At 41.5% G+C, this 20506-nt stretch overlaps 1 protein-coding gene across 50 annotated transcripts in view; it reads right to left on the bottom strand.

Moving 5' to 3' along the window:
* Positions 1 to 20506, bottom strand: part of LOC110527697 (R3H domain-containing protein 2) — an 80613-nt gene that overhangs the window by 45691 nt on the left and 14416 nt on the right. For 2 of the 50 annotated variants that reach the window (XM_090240681.1, XM_090240685.1), the window contains exon 1: positions 15282 to 15683. The exons of the other annotated variants lie outside the window; for them this stretch is intronic. The gene's annotated coding sequence lies outside the window, so the exon portion shown is untranslated. Of the gene's footprint in view, positions 1 to 15281; positions 15684 to 20506 lie in introns of those variants that run through there. 50 annotated transcript variants of the gene reach the window in all.

Below are 20506 nucleotides of genomic sequence, written 5' to 3'. Positions count from 1 at the left end.
CTACCTCCCTCTCAACCCCAGACATCCAACAATAGATAGGGCTACAGACTTGGGCAGCACACCTGTCCAGTAGAGCTTGGAATTGCCAGGGACCTCACAATATGATATCATCATAGGTGGCGATACGAGATGTACTGCAATACTAACGATTCTATATGTATTGTGACTCCATCGTCAAAACATACCGCTCACCATATGTCTGCTGCAGAGGGACAAAAGACAGCCTGGAGAAAATGGGTTGATCAGCCACAAACAAAAGTGCTGAAAACAAAATTGGCATCCTGATTTAAAAGATGGGGAACAAGCAACGCAGGAAAAATACTGGAGTTTTGGTGAAGGTACAGACAACTTGCACAAAAAATCATATTGCGATATTGCCCATTCTGGAGAGAAACACGCCATATCGGCGCCAAACACCCCTCCCTTTATACTCCAGACATCTTCACACATATTGCCACATGCACTGCACATATTGTGGGCTACCAAAATAGGCAGAGGCCAACACGCATCTGATTTGAAACAATTCACAGCCATTTTTATTTATTGATCCTCTGTGGCTAAGTCAATTTTGTGCACAAATTTGTTTACATCCCTGTTAGTGAGCATTTCCCCTTTGCCAAGAAGCTGATTCAACAGCATGATAGTTACACAAGTGCAGCTATTGCTGGGGACAATAAAAAGCCATTAAAATGTGCAGTTGTGTCACAACAGGAATGTCCACCAGAGCTGGTACCAGAGAATTGAATGTTAATTTCTCTTCCATAACCCACCTCTCCAAAGTCATTTTAGAGAATTTGGCAGTATGTCTAACCAGTCTCAAACCGCAGACCACGTGTAACCACCCCAGCTCAGGACTTCCACACCTTGGCTTCTTCACCTGCGGGATCATCAGACCAGCCAGCCGAAACACGTAGCACGTGTCTATAGGCTATGCAATTTGCGTGACAAAACAGAGTGATGGTATCCCCTTTTTAATAGAGGCCATCAGCTTTCTAGGCCTACTATATTTATACCTCAACTTTCCTAATATTAAGCACATTGCTCTTCATTACAACAGGTGTACAGCCTACCTGGCTGGCATGAAAATGAACCACTGAAAAAGTGTCTTCCATGCGCTATTTAAGTGCATAGATGACAATTTCTTTTTCACCGACCACTATTTCGAGACAGGTGCATGATAATGGTCCATATTCAATCAAAACAAATTTCACACGTCATTTAGTATATGTAAAGACAAGATTAAATCAATAATAGCCTGATGGGTGACAATATTAGCCTCTCTAGTAAATTATATATTATCAATTGTGAATGATGCCCAATGTAAGGCAAAGTACAATGCAATTTTTTTTATTGCCTTTTTGGAATCATAGTCCCACACCTCATGTAGCCTAGCCCATAGGCCTATATGTTTTGATAAGGTTTATATCACAACTGGAGGTCGATCGATTCATCGGAATGGCCGATTAATTAGGACCGATTTCAAGTTTCCATAACAATCGGTAATCGGCATTTTTGGACACCGATTACATTGCACTCCGCGAGGAGACTGCATGGCACCTGTTATGCGAGTGCAGCAAGGAACCAAGGTGCTACCTAGCATTAAACGTATCTTATCAAAAAAAAACAATCAATCTTAACATAATCACTAGTTAAATTAGTAATATCATCAACCATGTGTAGTTATCAAGCTTGTCCTGCGTTGCATATAATCGATGCGATGCCTGTTAATTTATCATTGAATCATAGCCTACTTCGCCAAATGGGTGATTTAACAAGCGCATTCGCTTGTCGTTGCACCATTGTGTACCTAACCATAAACATCAACACCTTTCTTAAAATCAATACACAAGTGTATATATTTTTAAACCTGCATATTTAGTTAATATTGTCTGCTAACATGAATTTCTTTTAACTAGGGAAATTGTGTCACTTCTCTTGCATTCTGTGCAACAGTCAGGGTATATGCAGCAGTTTGGGCCGCCTAGCTCGTTGAGAACTGTGTGAAGACTATTTCTTCCTAACAAAGAAAGCCAACTTCGCCAAACGATGATTTAACAAAAGCGAATTTGTGAAGAAAAAAAATCACAATCGTTGCACGAATGCATCTAACCATAAACATCAACCTTTTAGGGATAGGGGGCAGCATTTTCACCTTGGATGAATTGCGTGCCCATAGTGAACTGCCTCCTACTCTGTCCCAGATGCTAATATATGCATATTATTATTACTATTGGATAGAAAACACTCTGAAGTTTCTAAAACTGTTTGATTTATGTCTGTGAGTATAACAGAACTCATAGGGCAGGCAAACTTCCAAACAGGAAGTGGAAATTCTAGGGTTGGTTGATTTTCAACTCATCGACTATTCACATCCAAATAAGATATGGATCTGTTCACACTTCCTACGCCTTCCATTAGATGTCAACAGTCAGTAGAACGTGGAATGAAGCCTCTAGTGTGATGTGGGACCGGATGGCAGCTATCTGGTCTGGCAGAATGCCAGTTCCTGGTTATGCACAGTAGTCATTATATCGCCTTGCGTTCCATTACTCTGTAGACAAAAACGAATGCTCCGGTTGGAACGTTATTGGATATATATGATAATAGCATCCTGAAGATTGATTCTCTACTTAGTTTGACCAGTTTATTCGACCTGGAATATAACTTTTTGAAGTTTTTGTCCGAGTTCGCCTGGACCAGCGCCAGCTTTTGAACATGTGAACTAGACGTGCTAGCAAAAGTAGCTAATTGGACACTAGTAATGGACATTATGGAACAAAACAATGATTTATTGCGGAACTAGGATTCCTTGCACTGCATTCTGATGAAACATTATCAAAGGTAAGGGAATATTTATGATGTCATTTCGTATTTCTGTTGACTCCAACTTGGCGGAGAAATATATTTACTTCTGAGTGCCGTCTCAGATTATTGCATGGTATGCATTTTTCGAAACTTAAAAAAAAAATCTGACACAGAGGTTGCATTAACAACCAGTGTATCTTTAATTATATGTAAAACATGTATCTTTCGTCAAAGTTTATGATGAGTATTTCTGTTATTTGACGTGGCTCTCTGTAATTACTCCGGATATTTTGGAGGCATTTCTGAACATGGCGCCAATGTAAACCGAGATTTGTGGATATAAATATGCATATTATCGAAAAAAAACAAATGTATTGTGTAACATGATGTCATACGAGTGTCATCTGATGAAGATTATCAAAGGTTAGTGATTCATTTTATCTCTAATTCGCTTTTGTTACTATCTTTGGCTGGGAAAAATGGCTGTGTGTTTTTTTTACGTAAATATATGTTGTGTTTTCGCTGTAAAACATTTTTAAAAATCGGACACGATGGGTAGATTAACAAGATGTTTATCTTTCATTTGCTGTATTGGACTTGTTAATGTGTGAAAGTTAACGTCTGGGACCTGTTGGATCGGAGGGTGAGAGCTAGGGCCATTCCCCCCAGAAATGTCTGGGAACTTGCCTTGGTGGAAGAGTGGGGTAACATCTCACAGCAAGAACTGGCAAATCTAGTGCAATCCATGAGGAGGAGATGAACTGCAGTACTTAATGCAGCTGGTGGCCACTCCAGATACTGACTGTTACTTTTGATTTTGATCCCCCTTTTGTTCAGGGACAAAAAAACAGAAATTCCATTTATGTTAGTCACATGTCTGTGGAACTTGTTCAGTTTAAGTATCAGTTATGTTCATACAAATATTTACACAAGTTAAGTTTGCTAAAAAATAAGAGGACATTTCTTTTTTTGCTGAGTTTACTAAAGTTACATTAATAACTCTAAGGCATATAGGAGTACCTATTTCTTTGTTAACCCCTGAACACAGAATAGCCACGTGCTCACTCCCTCAAATCGTTTGGAGAAAATATCCTCTCTTTTATTCAGCTTTGTTCAATTGTATTCTTCATACTATAACATATACAATAATGCCACGTAATTCTAACCAAATCTTGTCTGCTAAATTAACTGGTATAGCTCACAGCCATATAGTATAGCCAGATCAGGATCAAACATAAGGACAAAGCAGAGTATGCTATTCTATTCTTCTGAAATAGACTACATTTTCTTATGTTTCTTTAGACCTGTCTAAAATAAATAATGGATTTATTGTGAAAGTGTAGGCTATATTATTTATTAGACTTTAAATGTAGATGTTCTAAAAAGGTCTACATCAGTGGCTTGTAGGCTATGCGCGGAAGACAGGAGATGCTAAATGTGTTTGTTAATTAACGGTCAATTACCGTGAGACCAAGTTATTCGCTTGACAATCACCGGCTGATTACATTTTGTGACCGCCACAGCTCTACTTCAGAGTTTCAAATTGCTTCTGGAAGAAGTAACGTCCGCACAATAACTGTTTGACAGCAGCTTCATGAAACGGGTTTTCATGGCCTAGCAGACGGACACGCGCCTAAAATCACCATGCGCAATGCCAAGCGTCGGCTGGAGTAGTATAAAGCTAGCAGTCATTGGAGCAGTGGAAACGTGTTCTCTGGAGTGATGATGCCAGGATGCCAGGAGACCGCTACCAGCCACGATGCATACTGCCAACTGTAAAGTTTGGTGGAGGAGGAATAATGGTTTGGGCTAGGCCCCTTAAATCCAGTAACGGGAAATCTTAACGCTACACCATACAAAGGACATTCTAGACGATTCTGTGCTTTTAACTTTGTGGAAGACCCTTTCCTGTTTCAGCATGACAATGCCCCCGAGCACAAATCGAGGCCCATACAGAAATAGTTTGTCGAGATCGGTGCGGAAGAACTTGACTGGCCTGCACAGAGCCCTGAACTCAACCCCATCGAACACCTTTGGGATGAACTGGAACGCCGACTGCAAGCCAGGCCTTATCTCCCAACATCAGTGCCCGACCTCACTAATGCTTGTAGCAGAATGGCAGCAAGTCCCGGCAGCAATCTTCCAACATCTAGTGGAAAGCATTCCCAGAATAGCAGAGGCTGTTCCAGCACAAAATGGGTGACCAACTCCATATTAATGCCCATGATTAGCATTTTTGTTCAGTGTACTTTAAAGAACTAGTAAAATGATTGTCAGACAGCTCTGCTGCATACTTAGGCAGGCTAGCCTAGCTAAATAGGATAACTAAAGACAGTACGTTGAGCAGAGATAACATTGTCTGGCTGGCTGCCACTCCCTAAGGAGAGATGAGATGAGGTTAAAAATAATAAAGCCGGGGATGGTAGGGGACGCCATGTGCGACTGACGTGTTTTCCGTTTGCTCCCGTGGTATTCTTAAAGTTTATGTGAATTCTGCAGCAAAACCGTATTTATTTTCAAATATTAATTTGGTGATCCCTTTCCGTAAAAAACAAGACTACTTTGCTTCCGAATGTCAGCATGTCGACCAAACATAAGGCCAAGAACATGACCTTGAGAAAACCCCGGCCTACAAGACCCGCTCTCATCACCGCCCTCTCCTGAGTCTGAGGGCCCGGGGACGCACACTTTACCCGGGGGCGCGGCTTGGCCTGGCGGCGCTGAAATGAACATTCGAGGCCATCAAACTACTACGCTCTGAGATAGTTGAAATGAAAACACAGGTGGTTGCTACGATTGAGGCCAGAATACAGGATGTTTCTGATACTTTAAAAGCAGATTTAACCATCCTGCGGAACGAGACTGTGCCGGCAATTACATCACTCAAAACAACAACTGCGTCACACACTACAACAATTGCAGCACTGGAGGCCTCCGCCACTAATGTCTCCGATTTAACTACATCCCTGGAGGCTGAAGTTAAACACCTAGCTGCGGATTTGAAAAAGGTGAGGGAGAGCTGTGTGAGTTTAGAGGGATTCTCTCGCCGCAATAATCTGAGGCTTGTATCAGTCCCAGAGTCCGCGGAAATGCATCGCGCCACGGATTTCGTTTCAGGGCTGCTGAAGGATGTTCTTGCCTTAGATGAAAAGCCCCTGATTGATCGAGCCCACCGGTTGCTGCGCCCAAAGCCCCGGGATGGGGAGAGGCCCCGTGACATAATTCTTAGAGTGCACTTTTTTCATGAGAAGATGGAGATCCTCCGACGAGCCCGCAATACCACTCTGAGCTTTCAAGGACAGAGCTTTCCATATACCAGGACTACTCCCCCACTGTTTCCAGGCAGCGCGCAGCTTTCGGACAGGCCAAACGAGTACTTCGGGACCATCCAAGTGTGAAGTATGGACTGCGATTCCCGGCCCATTTATGGATCTCTCATGAGGGTAAAGACCACACATTTGAATCTCCAGAGGCGGCTATGGCTCACATTCAACGTCACATCAAGAAGTCTTGAATATGCTCACAGTTTAGCAACTGTTGCTTGCGAACTGTGGATAGTAAGTACCCCACTTGTGGTACAATTATGTTTAGATATAACAGGCTAGTCTTGTATAGTTGGTGAAACTATTCAGGCTTATTTGATGTGATCTAATGTTTTGATCATCTAGTGTGCGTGCCTTATCTCGCTCACCTATTTAGTTTGTTTACACATTGTCTCAGTGACTCAAAATATTTTTGGTTATTTGTTTACTGCATCCGTTTGCATTGACCCAGTAAACAGTAAATGTCTCCCGAGGCTACACGGTTTCTGGGGCCTCACTTTAATTTTAAAAGTTTTGAGCGTCATTTAAGCCCAGCAAACGTTCAACGATGCGCAGACATAGTTTTTGGGGATTGGTTGTAAGCTGTCTCAGCTTCAATTAGACTACTATTATAATTACTATTATTTTTGATTGTCTTACTACGATTTCCTTACTTCAAATTAGATTTTTGGCTGAGAGCCTTTATACATTTTATTTATTTTCTCTCAATGCCTGTTATAAGACGGGGAATACAATTATATACATCTACAAGTGGTGCTTTTGTCATTCCGTTTGCACAGGGGATTCGCCTTTTTTTTATTTGAAAAAAATACATACAAATCTTTCTTTTTGCTGCTTGATCCACTAACAAAACGCGACTTTAAAGAGCGGGACTGTGGGTTTAGGTTTAAGACCGCACTCTCACAGACATACTGTGCGAAGAGAACATGTTCTATTTAGGCTTGTACCTCGTTTGGGGAGGTATTGTCTGGGATGGGGGGAGGGGTGGGGGGGCAGGTTGAATTGTTCAGTTCTAATGTTGTCATTCTGTCTTTTTAGTTTTTTTTTCTGTTTTTTTTTCTGTACTTTTTCCAAACATTTACCACCGTACATTATTACTCTGAGACAAGTTATTCTGGAGGTTTTGGGCGCTCATTGCTTTTCCATTCTATGCTCTAATGACAGGGTTGAATAACGGGAATGCCCAGAGGGGCCGAAATGATACAATCAAGTACATTTCTTGGAATACCAAAGGGGTTAACAACCCGGTGAAGCATAAGAGGGTGTTGACACACTTAAAGGGTTTGAATGCAAATATTGCATTTCTACAAGAGACTCACTTGAGGACTGGTGAGCATTTTAGGATGCCTAAGGACTGGGTTGGTCAAGTGTTCCACTCAAACGTTCATAGTAAATCAAGAGGTGCTGCTATTCTGGTTGATAAAGGTACTCCCTTTGTAGCTTCTGAGGTTATTGCTGATCCTAAGGGACGATACGTCATAGTAACCGGTGAACTGTTTTCTACCCCTCTTGTTTTGGCTAGTGTTTATGCTCCCAATTGGGATGACACAAGTTTCATTTCTTCCTTTCTGTCTGCTATTCCCAATTTAGATTCTCATTTGTTGATTTTAGGGGGGGATTTCAACTGTAAAATGTCCCCAGTTCTTGACAAGTCCTCACAAACAAATACAGGCCCATCTAAATGTGCCCTACTTATTCAATCCTTTCTTCAGAAATATGCTATGTTTGAGGCCTGGCGTTTCCTACATCCTACAGATAGACAGAATTCCTTTTATTCTCATGTTCATCAAACATACTCCCGGATTGATTACTTATTTTTGGACAAAAAACTTCTGCCTAACCTTCGGCAGTGTACTTACGAGAGTATTGTTATCTCTGACCATTCACCATTAGTGCTTGAACTAGAGTTTCCCCAGCGACCTCCTAGGTGTTATCAATGGCGTCTCAACCCCATTTTACTCTCAGATAAGGAGTTTGTCAATTTCATTTCTTCTGAAATTACCTTATTCCTAGAAATTAATTCAACACCAGGTATGTCCTGCTCTACCATATGGGAGTCTCTCAAAGCATACCTACGTGGCCAAATTATTTCTTATACAGCCAACCAAAACAGAGTTCGCTCCCAGCGACTTCGGGACCTGAGCGAGTCCATAGCCACATTGGATGAGAAGTATGCTACGGATCCTTCCTCTGATCTGCATAAAGAGCGCCAACTACTCCAATCTGAATTTGATGAGCTTTCTACCAGGCAAGCTGAACAGTTACTCTTGCGAGCTCGATACAAAGTCTATGAACAAGGCGACAAGGCCAGTAAACTCCTTGCACATCAGATCCGTAAATCTGAGGCCTCACGTTTAATCCCACAAATAAGGACCCCGTCTGGTGCCACCACAGTTATACATAAAGAGATCAATGATCAATTTAAACAATTTTACTCTGCGCTATACACCTCTGAATCCCCTCAAGACCCTTCGCTGATTGACTCCTTCTTTAATGGCTTGAATATGCCTTCAATTGATACAGACTCCCATGACTGTCTAGAAGAAGAATTTACGCTTGAGGAGATTGCAACAGCAGTGTCTGCAATGAAAAGTGGTAAATCACCAGGTCCGGACGGTTTTCCAACCAAATTTTACAGGACGTTTTCTGGTCTGCTTTGCCCATTCTTGTCCCGACTATTTGCAGAGTGCCTCAATACTTCAAAGCTGCCGCCTAGTCTTTATCAGGCTTCAATTTCATTACTACTAAAGAAAAACAAAGACCCCCTGGAATGTGGATCCTATCACCCAATCTCGCTTTTAAACTGTGATTACAAAATCCTAGCTAAGCTTTTAGCCATCCGTATGGAAGGCTTGCTGCACCAAGTAATACACTCTGACCAGACTGGCTTTGTGAGAAATAGGCATTTATTTTTCAATATTAGGCGCCTTATGAATATACTGTACTCCCCAGCGTCGGAGGACCCGGAGGTGGTGGTCTCACTTGATGCCGAAAAAGCGTTTGACCGCGTTGAGTGGGATTACCTAACAGCTGCCCTTTATAGATTTGGCTTTGGCCCCAAATTCATTGCGTGGATAAAGATTCTTTATTTTTCCCCCATGGCTTCGGTACGGACCAATAACTTGTCCTCTGACTATTTTCCCTTGCACCGCGGATCCAGACAGGGTTGCCCACTCTCCCCCTTGTTGTTTGCTTTGGCAATCGAGCCTCTCGCCATTGCACTACGCTCTAATGATGCCATTCAAGGCATAATCAGGGCGGGCTTGGAGCAGAAAGTCTCGCTATATGCTGACGACCTCCTTTTGTTTATCTCCAACCCCGATACCTCATTGCCACGTGCCCTATCTGTTCTTAAAAAGTTTGGATCAATCTCAGGGTACAAGCTGAATCTAGGCAAGAGTGAGCTCTTTCCGGTAAACAAGGCTGCTTTAAAGTGCTCTTTCACAAGTTCTCAGTTTAGGATTGTCCGGGATCAATTCACTTACTTGGGAGTAAAAGTGACAAGGAAATATTCAAATTTGTTTCAGGAAAACTTTGTTGCTCTAGCAGACAGATTGAAACAATCTTTTACTTTTTGGAATTCGCTACCCCTTTCTCTTATCGGAAGGATTAATGTCATTAAAATGAATGTGTTGCCCAAATTTATATATTTATTTCAATGTTTACCCATTTTTATTCCAAAATCTTTTTTTATTTCACTGGATCAAACATTCATGCATTTTATTTGGAATGGCAAGGTACCACGGATTGGTAGAAAACATTTACAGAAGCCTAGGTCATTGGGGGGTTTAGCTTTACCAAATTTTCAGACATACTACTGGGCTGCAAATTTCAGAGCCGTTCTGTACTGGCTGCAGACTGATCCTACTGGCCCTAGACCACTCTGGGCCCAGATGGAGTCTGAATCGTGTAAACCTGCAGCACTTTCCTCTGTGCTGTGCTCGTCTCTCCCAGTGTCCCTAGGCAAAAGGTGTGGAATTAATATTTAAATGTTTCTCTGATATATATGACACTGTTATAGATCCGTCTCCCCTTACAGCCCTTTTTGGAGTACTGCCCATGGGTACCCCCCTATCAAGAATCCAGTCGGACACTGTTGCTTATACAACTCTTTTAGCTAGACGGCTAATACTACAGAACTGGAAGATGGCAGCTCCCCCATCTTATAAATATTGGGTGAGGGATGTGTTGTGCTCTCTGAAACTAGAAAAAATTAAATTAAATTCACGTGGGAACCCCAAACTGTTTGATGAGGCTTGGGCTCCATTCCGGTCTTACTTTAAACAGTCCATCCTCTGATGGCATTCCAATTAATACTAAAATAAGTCTGACTTAAGGGTTGGAGGAGCTTCTCTCTGTGTTTTTGCTGGGGGGGGGGGGGGTATTAAGGTCCATGTGATTATTGATTGTGGTCCGCAGATGCCTTGTTCATCTTGCCCAGGCAGAGACTGAAGTGTTAGCTTGTTTTTCCCAGTTATTTTTACATTTTGTTCAAGCCTACATGAATAATCATTTTATTTTTTTATTTTAAAGCATTGTAAACTTTTTTTTTGTCCAGTGGATGGTCGGTCTGTGGCCATGACTCTCTGTGAGTGGTTGCATTTCTCCACCCTTATCCCTTGACTGCTTACAGGAACAATGGTGAGGTGTTTGCTCTGTCCCTGTACTATAGATTGCCCTTTAACCTCTGTAGCCTTCTGCCTGGTGTGTTTAACTTGTCTAAAGTATGGTATCTTTAAAGCATTTTTTTTTTATTTGTATTTTTATTTGTATTTGTATTTTTTTTCTAGTTGAGTATATTATTTATATTGCTTTGTCTCGTCTGTGTGTGTGTGTGTGTGTGTATGTTCAAAACTTAATAAACAGAGTTTAAAATAATAATAATAATAATAATAATAAAGCCATCAAATAAAAACTAAGTAATATACACAACTGAAATATTATAGTATTTTTCATTTGATGTCTACACAATGTGGACCTGACAGAGTAAATGGAATATTTTGGCAAATTAATTAATTTTCACTATTTGGGGTTTTTGAATTAAAAAGGTGTAAAATCATTTCAATGTACATTTTTCATAACGCACATTTAAAATGTTATCAAAACCAAAATGGAAAACAACGAGTATTATCTAACAGAAACAACCTCAAAAAACACTAATCGCTCAGCACTAGCCCATAGATAAACCTGTAGGTTCTTCAGCCACTCCTTTTGCTCCCTTCCCACCAGCCTAGCCCTCTGCCCCCTGGAGAATCAACCCTATCAGAACACGCAATGTAAGAGACGGGAATATATATTGAACAAAAATAGAAACACAACATGCAACATTTAAAGATTTTATTGAGTTTATAGTAGAAAATCTGAATTTAAATAAAATAAATAGGCCCTAATCTATGGATTTCACATGACTGGGCAGGGGCGCAGCCAAGGGTGGGCACCCACATGGGAGCAAGGCCCAACCAATCAGAATTAGTTTTTCCCCATAAAAATGGCTTTATTACAGACAGAAACAATCCTAAATTGCATCAGCAGTCAGGGAGGCTGGTCTCACTGTAGTTGAAGAAGCCGGATGTGTAGGTCCTGGGATAGCGTGGTAACACGTGAGCGGTGGTTGTGAGGCCGGTTGGACGTAATGCCAAATTCCCTAAAATGAGGTTGTAGGCGGCTTATGGTAGAGAAATGAACATTCAATTCTCAAGCAGCAAAAGCTCTGGTGAACATTCCTGCAGTCAGCATGCCAATTGCATGCTCCCTCAAAACTTGAGACATGTGTGGCATTGTGTATGACAATAACCGGCTGACAACATTTCATTACCGCCACAGCCCTCGACAGGCACACCAGTTTGGGTCAAGAACTGCAACGCTGCTGGGTTTTTCACACTCAACAGTTTCCTGTGTATATCAAGAAGGGTCCAAGGCCCAAAGGACATCCAGCCAACTCAAAGCATATGAGTCAACACGGGCCAGTATCCCTGTGGAATACTTGACACCTTGTGAATTCGATTCCCAGAGAAATTGAGGCTTTGCCTTCAGAACAGCCGGAATTCTTCTGGGATGGAAATGCTCAATTGGTATTAAGGGACCAAACATGTGACAGGAAAACATTCCCCACACCATTACACCACCAGCCTGTACCGTTGACACCAAGCAGGAAGGGGACTTATGCTGCTTACGCCAAATCCTGATGGCCATCTGCATTATGCAAAAGGAACCGGGATTCGCCGATTTTTGCGCTCTTCAGTTGTCCATTGTTGGTGATCGTATGCCCACTGGAGCCACCTTTTCTTGTTTTTATCTGATAGGAGTGGAACCCGGTGTGGTCGTCGGCTGCAATAGCCCAACCGTGACAAGAAAACGACATGTTGTGCCTTCTCAATATCATTTTTGGTAGGCAAACAGGGTTCGTTCGGTCATTAAAATCCTAGAAATGTCAAGGTGTGTGCATTACCTGCATGTCTGCCAGTGGGCTCGAGGAGATAGACATTGCAGCAGTATTCTTATAAATTAAAGGATAGTCTACTACATACCCTATTTAAAACATTGTGTAGCTGGGCTGGCTATGTTGGTACTTAACTATTTAGCTAATAGCATGTATTAATGTCATTGTTATGTCTGATAAAACTCTGTCGGCACTCGTGAATAACCGCAAATGGCTAACACGCAGTTGATGAACTGACGCGCGTTAATTATACAATCCTATATATTTTGGTTGTAAAATCCTCAATATGAGGACAATTGACACCGTTGGAAAACTGGGATTTCCCTCTATTCAACATTGGCCATGTCTTGATAACGACCATACAGTCCCCCTTTTGGCCCATGGTGTTACAGACAATTCTTTTTAAGTGACTTTAGCTTTCGGAGACGTAAAAAATTTAAATTATATCTGGCATACTCAGGGCTCTACATTGCGACCATTTTACTCGAATGTGCGAGTAAATATTTTGATGTGTGACCTGGGAATGTTAAATTAGGAGCACCAGTGCACCTAGAATTAAGGATTCTAGCTTTATTACCTCAAAATGTTTTCATTGTGCTCCTAAACATCTGTGTGTGCCTAAATTATTCAACTTAGGTGCACATGTGCTCCCCTTGTAAAAAATTTTTTTTTAAACATTTAAGTCAGCGTAGTGCCCTGCTACTTGTCCAAAGTGGCTAAAAATGTTAATGTCAAGCTCTCGGGTGCATATTGCAAATCAATAGCAGCTTAAAAGCCTCTGATATTGACATCTAAAACCTAGGCAACACCTTATTTAATCCATACTATCTGATACACACCCATCAACATATCTCACCAGAGATAGATTTGCTAAACACTCCCCACATTAGATAGAAACAGACAGTAACACAAAGTGACAGTCACAAAAACCATCTGCTGACAAAGAAGCCTCAGTAAAATGGCTATAGTATAAAGAGGCGAGACCAAGCATTACGGGGTAAAGAAGGCATTCACCTGAAAGAGCAAATGAGACAGAAAGAGACGCAAGAGAGAGAGCGATTGGTGTGAGGGAGGAGAGAAGACACTATGCTATAAATAGCAGCACATTTTTTTATTCAAGAGGATTTTGCTGCTGCGCTCTCTTTCTCAGTCTCAGGGAGGATCTCAATTGCATACTCTCTCCTCACCTCCTTCTCAAAACCCATTGTAGGAGAAGGTCACAGGGGAGGGACCTCTGGCTTTCTCATCCAATAGGTTTTGAGAGAAGGAGGCGAGGAGAAAGGATGCGGGGAGTACGCAATTGAGATTCTCCCCCTCTCTCGCAAGCGCTCTTCTCTCTCGCCGTCTCCCTCTAGCAAACACTCTTTTCTCCCTCCATCTCCTACCCACCCTCTCTTCTTCTGTCACCTGCACCCACTTTCTCCCCATCTCTCCACCCCTCTCTCTGTTCCTAGCACATTATGTTCGGTGTTAGTCTTAACAGTTAGCCAGATGTTCCCACCCAATGTTTTGTAAGAATCATCTATTTGCTGTTACATATAGCTACAGTACACACCTCCATGGATAGCAGGCTCCTTATGACGAATTCTGTCTGTGTGTCCCCCCCCTCTTCTCTGCGTAGATGCACAAACCAACTAAGCCACCAATGGGGTGACCTCGCTCCCACTCCCTTCCTCCCCACTTCTTTCACTCCCTGTCTCCATCTCTCCTGGCTCAGTCTCTGTTATCCCTCCCTCTACTACCTCCCTTCCGTCCTCTCTGCTCCATGACAGGTCCCAAAGTGACAGACCCTTCCTGTCAACTCTCCACCCCTGCCCCGGCCTCCCCTCCCTCCCACCCGCAGGCCAACACAGTAGCAGGGAATTCCTCATTACCTCAGCACCGTCTTCACCAAAGTGTGTGTTCTCACACTAGCCAATCCACACACTAGCACAATATATAAAGCCATAATTATGCAGCATAGCCTACATGCACCACTAATAAAATGTAACAGTCCATAGATAGTCGGTGATTTCATTAACATCACAATTAAAACCAGTACATCCAAACCATCTAAAAACCAATGCAGGTGAACAGATTACAGAAGGGTAAAGAGATTAATTATAAAACCGTAGTTATGGGGACAAATGGAAAGTTACATACCGGAATATTATTTTAATGATATCTTATCGTTTTGACAATATTGTAATAATATTTTTTGCGCTAGTTGGCTGTAACAGCACCAACATTTTCCAAAATAGCTTTTTAAAATAGGGAGCCAATTTGTTTTCAGCACTTTTATTTCCTTGACTGATCAAAACTTGTTTTCTAATGTTCTCATCTCCCTGCAGCAGACACATGGTGAGCAATATGTTTGGAACATCGAATCACAATGAATTCACAGAATCAAAAATACATAACCGGTACCTAAGTATCGTGATAATATCGTATTGTGAGGTGCCTGGCAATTCCCAGCCCTAGAAAACTGTACTTTATAGAAGCTATTCTAAGCTCCAGATAGATGTCAGCTACCGTAGAGCCAGGCAGGAAGCTAAATCATACTTTAGCAACGTTACAAAAGACAGGACATGAACAGAGACCGATAAGAGGTGATAAGCTAAGGCAATCCACTGAATAATAGTTTGAAGTTTAACTTTGACACATCCGGCGTAACTGGTAAATGTGAATAATACAAAACAGAGTGGCGCACACGCAAACACACATCGCTTGCTTACTGTGTTTAGAGATTTGCAGCTCCCATGCAGAGGTTTTGCAGGATGAATGATCGGGTGGAACGACAGGCTACAACATATCGCTACGCTAGTAGATCGCTGACATAACCTTAGTCTCAATAAAAACTGACTGTATCCGAGGAGAATCCATCCGTCCCCCACGGTCATCTAGCCTAAAGCTTATTTTATGGTCTGGGAGCACACACGGTCTGGTCTGTCCTCTCCGTCCGTTCTAGCTAGCTGTACATGGTCGGAGCTATTCTATGTCGAGGGTTTTGTAAACGAGGAAGGAAGGACCCCTCTTTTGACTGCCCCTTTTTCTGAATGAAGTGTACAAGCACAGAGACGGTGAGCGAGAGAGCGAGCAAGCACTCTCCTCTCACTATATCATGTGCACACTGCTCTGCCTTACTCTACTCCTTCACCAACCCTCCCTTCCTCGCACTCCCTCTCCCTTTCTCTCTCAGTAACAATATAATTGTGCTGACAGGCAGCCCAGGGCTAGTGAGGAAACCCAGCTGTTTAAAGGACTATGTCACTGGGGGAGCAGCACGACGGCAAGACACTTCAATGACGAGAAACGGACAATGAAATGTTCATTCCTCCATTCACCCACTCAAGGTTTGCATTGCATCCCTCCTTGATGTATAGGAAGCCACATATAACCTAGATCCACAAGAGCAAGCCATGTGACCATCTCTAACCATCAAGTCCTCAATTACAACCAACAGCGCTAGATTCTCTGCTACACTAGTCTCATTCAGTGCCCTTGGGTTTGGATGAAAAACAAACTGGTGTTGGTAGAAGAAATGCACTGCAGGGGTATGGATGGGCATAAAGAAAAAAAAGAAAGAAAAGATTGCAAGAAAGAGCTCATTAGCAGGGGGAAAAGGTCATTCCCTAGACAGGATGAATGGATTTGAATCATCTTCCTTAGTTCTCCCTGCCTGCAACAAGCCCTCACTGCAGCACAGAATGTGTAAAGGCAGGCAAAAGTTCAGCAGCATCAGAAAGAGAGAGGCTGGATTGGATTTGAAAAGGGTCAGAAGAACAGCAGGATTGGGGTCAATTCAGAAAATTGGAATTTCAGTTTACCTTGAGAAATAATCAGACCGATGCACTGAATTAAGTGTGCACAAAAAAATATCATAGAACATACACATTTTTTGACAGTGAAGATATCAGTTGTACATTTTGCTCGACACTCCAGTATTTTGGATTTGAAATGAAATGTTTCACCGGAATTACGGGACCAGTAGCGGCGCGAAAGGGCTGGGTTGAGGTTATAAACAAGAGGTGGGTGTGTCAAAGCTTGCCCCCTCACTGGCAAATCAGAACATGCTCCATGGCTAAATATGTGGTTATTCCAAGTTGCGTATTTATGGTCTTTCATCCCATTTCGTTCTCAAATCTGTTAGTCCGTAATAACCTAGTTCATTAAATGTCCCACATTTGCCAACGTAGTCAATAAACAAGATTCAATTCACCAGGCTATAAATAAGACCTAAAAAGACAGTATAATTCTAATAAAAACAAAACTTGTTTTAAATAGGCTGTGTCTAAATACAGTTATAAGCAACATATTTGCTCCCCGTGGGCGCATAATAATAAAGACAAGGCAACAAACTGGAGGGTTTTACACACATCCAAACTGTTCATAGGAGCTGGATAAATATCCAATATGAAGAGAAAGGGAAGGAATGTCCACTTAACATTATACTGAATGCAGGGACCATCTTAGAGATGAAATTTGCACTTCAGAAATGGCTGGCAAAATTGCACCACATTTTAAACCATATAACCTACCGTTCAAACGTTTGGGTTCACTTAGAAATGTCCTCATTATTATTTATTTTTTTGTCCATTAACATCAAATTGATCAGAAATACAGTGTAGACATTGTTGTAAATGACTATTATAGCTGGAAACGGCAGATTATTTTATGGAAAATACTACATAGTAGGCGTACAGAGGCCCATTACCAACAACCATCACTCCTGTGTTCCAATGGCACGTTGTGTTAGCTAATCCAAGTTTATCATTAAAACAAGTTTATCATTATAAAAGGAAAGTTGATCATTTGAAAAACCCTTCTGCAATTATGTTAGCACAGCTGAAAACTGTTGTTCTGATTAAAGAAGCAATAAATCTGGCCTTTTTCAGACTAGTTGAGTATCTGGGGCATCAGCATTTGTGGGTTCGATTACAGGCTCAAAATGGCCAGAAACAAAGACCTTTCTTCTGAAACTCGTCAGTCTATGCTTGTTCTGCGAAATGAAGGCTATTCCATGCGAGAAAGTGCCAAAAAACTGAAGATCTCGCAGAACGCTACGTACTACTCCCTTCACAGAACAGCACAAACTGTCTCTAAACAGAATAGAAAGAGTGGGAGGCCCCGGTGCACAACTGAGCAAGAGGACAAGTACATTAGTGTCTAGTTTGAGAAACAGACGCCTCAAGTCCTCAACTGGCAGCTTCATTAAATAGTACCTGCAAAACACCAATCTCAACGTCAACAGTGAAGAGGCAACTCTGGGATGCTGGCCTTCTAGGCAAAGTTCCTCTGTCCAGTGTCTGTGTTGTTTTGCCCATCTTAGTCTTTTATATTTATTGGCTAGTCTGAGATATGGCTTTTTCTTTGCATCTCCGCCTATATGGCTAGCAGTCACAAGTAAACTAGCTAACGAAAAAGCAAGGTTGTTTTTTGCAAAAACGATGCATGGCCATCATATTTATAATGTTGATCATTGAAAGAATGTAGCCAGCTACATTAACATTTTTGCAATTTAACTTGCTACCGGAGAAAAACTACAATGGAGGAAAGTACCAGAGAAAAGTAGCCTACACATCATTCAGAGCGCTGTCTGGTGATCCAATGATGTGAGCAAAGATGGGCCTAATTTCATGCTTCAGTTGCACTTTTACATACATGATCTGGCGCTAAATCCTTTGAGCATGAGCAGAGTTTACAAATAAGAAGCATTTTAGATCTGCATTTACAAAAAGCAGCAAGATATTTCCGTTCCTTTTCTGTGTGAAAAATGCAGAATCCTGCATTAACGTGACCCCTGACATCAAGCGTGTGACTCTACACATTTTTGGGATGCATTTACAGTTTGTTTTGGTTGTGCTTCGGTGAGAAAGAGGAACAAAGATCATACACCTGGTTGTTGGCAAAGGGGAGAGGTTAGCTTTTGGGGGTATTTTTCATCATAATTCACAATTCATTAATGATACTCCATAATCATGGTAGCATCCACATAGATGTAGTGTGGAAAAAGATCCCATTCTTATTTACAATAAAAAGTGACTCCAAATGACAACACATTAATTATTCTGTTCCTATTGGGCAAAACAATCTGAAACAACCAAAAGTAACTGCAAAGGCATCCAACAAGTTTGTAGAGTCACAAGCTTGATGTAATCATTGCGTGCTAGGAATATGCAACCAAATACTAAACTCTTGACTACTTTGATACAGTAAGTGGATTTGTCCAAATACTCATGTGGAAAAATATATACATACAAAGTGCTAAAACAGATATGAAAATAATGCGATGGAAAATGTTATGTTTGTGCTTTTCTAATAACCAATTTCTGTGTTCATGCAAGTGACTGATTGAACGTGCCTGGGAGGAATCCTCACTACCAGTATGTTTCAATTTAGTATTAAGCCCAGATCTTTGTTTTGAGAATGGAAAGGTATATCTCAGTTTCAAGGTCTCAGCTTGGAGAGGAGAATCCTCGTGAGGTATTGGTTTGTCACATGCATGAACCAGTATTGGTCGGTTACATGCATGAACCAAACAATAATGATGAATTAAGAACGATGAATCATGCAAATATAACTCGTATGTGTAAGCAGTATATAAAAGAGAACAGGACTGCCCCGGGGGAGCTCACTTCAGACTGGTACTTTATGCATTTAAGTTTGACTGTGACCTCTCCAGCTTGTTGTTAATAAACAATGATTCATTTAAGATTGACTTTGAGTGTCCATGTGTAGAATTTCTACGACAATACACTAATAAAAGCCTTCCACAAGCTTCCCACAATAAGTTGTGAATTTGGCACATTCCTCCTGACAGAGCTGGTGTACCTGAGTCAGGTTTGTAGGCCTCCTTGCACGCACACGCCTTTTCAGGTCTGCCCACAAATGTTCTAAGGGATTGAGGTCAGGGTTTGTTATGGCCACTCCAATACCTTGACTTTGTTGTCCTTAAGCCCTTTTGCCACAACTTTGGAAGTATGTTTGGGGTTATTGTCCATTTGAAAGACCCATTTGCGACCAAGCTTTAACTTCCTGACTGATGTTTCGGGATGTTGTTTCAATATATCCACATAATTATCCTACCTCATGATCGCATCTATTTTAAGTGCACCAGTCCCTCCTGCAGCAAAGCACCCACAAAACATGATGCTGCCACCCCCGTGCTTCACAGTTGGGATGGTGTTCTTTATTTCTCAAAAAAGTACGATCTTTGTCCCCATGTGCAGTTGCAAACCGTAGTCTTTTTTATGGCAGTTTTAGAGCAGTGGCTTCTTCCTTGTTGAGCGGCCTTTCAGGATATGTCTATATAGGACTCGTTTCACTGTGGATATAGATACTTTGTACCTGTTTCTTCCAGCATCTTCACAAGGTCCTTTGCTGTTGTTCTGGAATTGAATTGCACTTTTCGCACCAAAGTACATTCATCTCTAGGAGACAGAACGCGTTTCCTTCCTGAGCAGTATGACGACTGCGTGGTCCCATGGTGTTTTTACTTGCATACTATTGTTTGTACAGATGAACGTGGTACCTTCAGGCATTTGAAAATTGCTCCCAAGGATGAACCACAGGTAAACCTGAAATAATCATCTGTAAACAATTTTTGTAAATATTACTCGTGTCATGCACAAAGTAGATGTCCTAACTGACTTGCCAAAAGTATAGTTTGATAACAAGAAATTTGTGGAGTGGTTCAAAAACTAGTTTTAATGACTCCAACCTAAGTGTATGTGAACTTCAACTGTATGTACAGTGGCTTGCGGAAGTTCTCAACCCCCTTGACATTTCACATCCTTAAAATAAGGTGTTGATCCTAACTGACCTCAGACAGGGCATTTTTACTAGGATTAAATGTCAGGAATTGTGAAAAACTGAGTTTAAAACGTATGTAAACTTCTGACTTTCAACTGTATGTTAGTTTTCTTTGAAAACCTAAAAAAAAAAAAAATTGGTAGTCTGA

This window comes from Oncorhynchus mykiss, chromosome 7, assembly GCF_057628025.1.
Source record: "Oncorhynchus mykiss isolate SJ-2025 chromosome 7, ASM5762802v1, whole genome shotgun sequence".
Lineage (NCBI taxonomy): Eukaryota > Metazoa > Chordata > Actinopteri > Salmoniformes > Salmonidae > Oncorhynchus > Oncorhynchus mykiss.
Note: the sequence above shows the minus strand (reverse complement) of the source record. Positions and strands in the feature narration are given on the sequence as shown.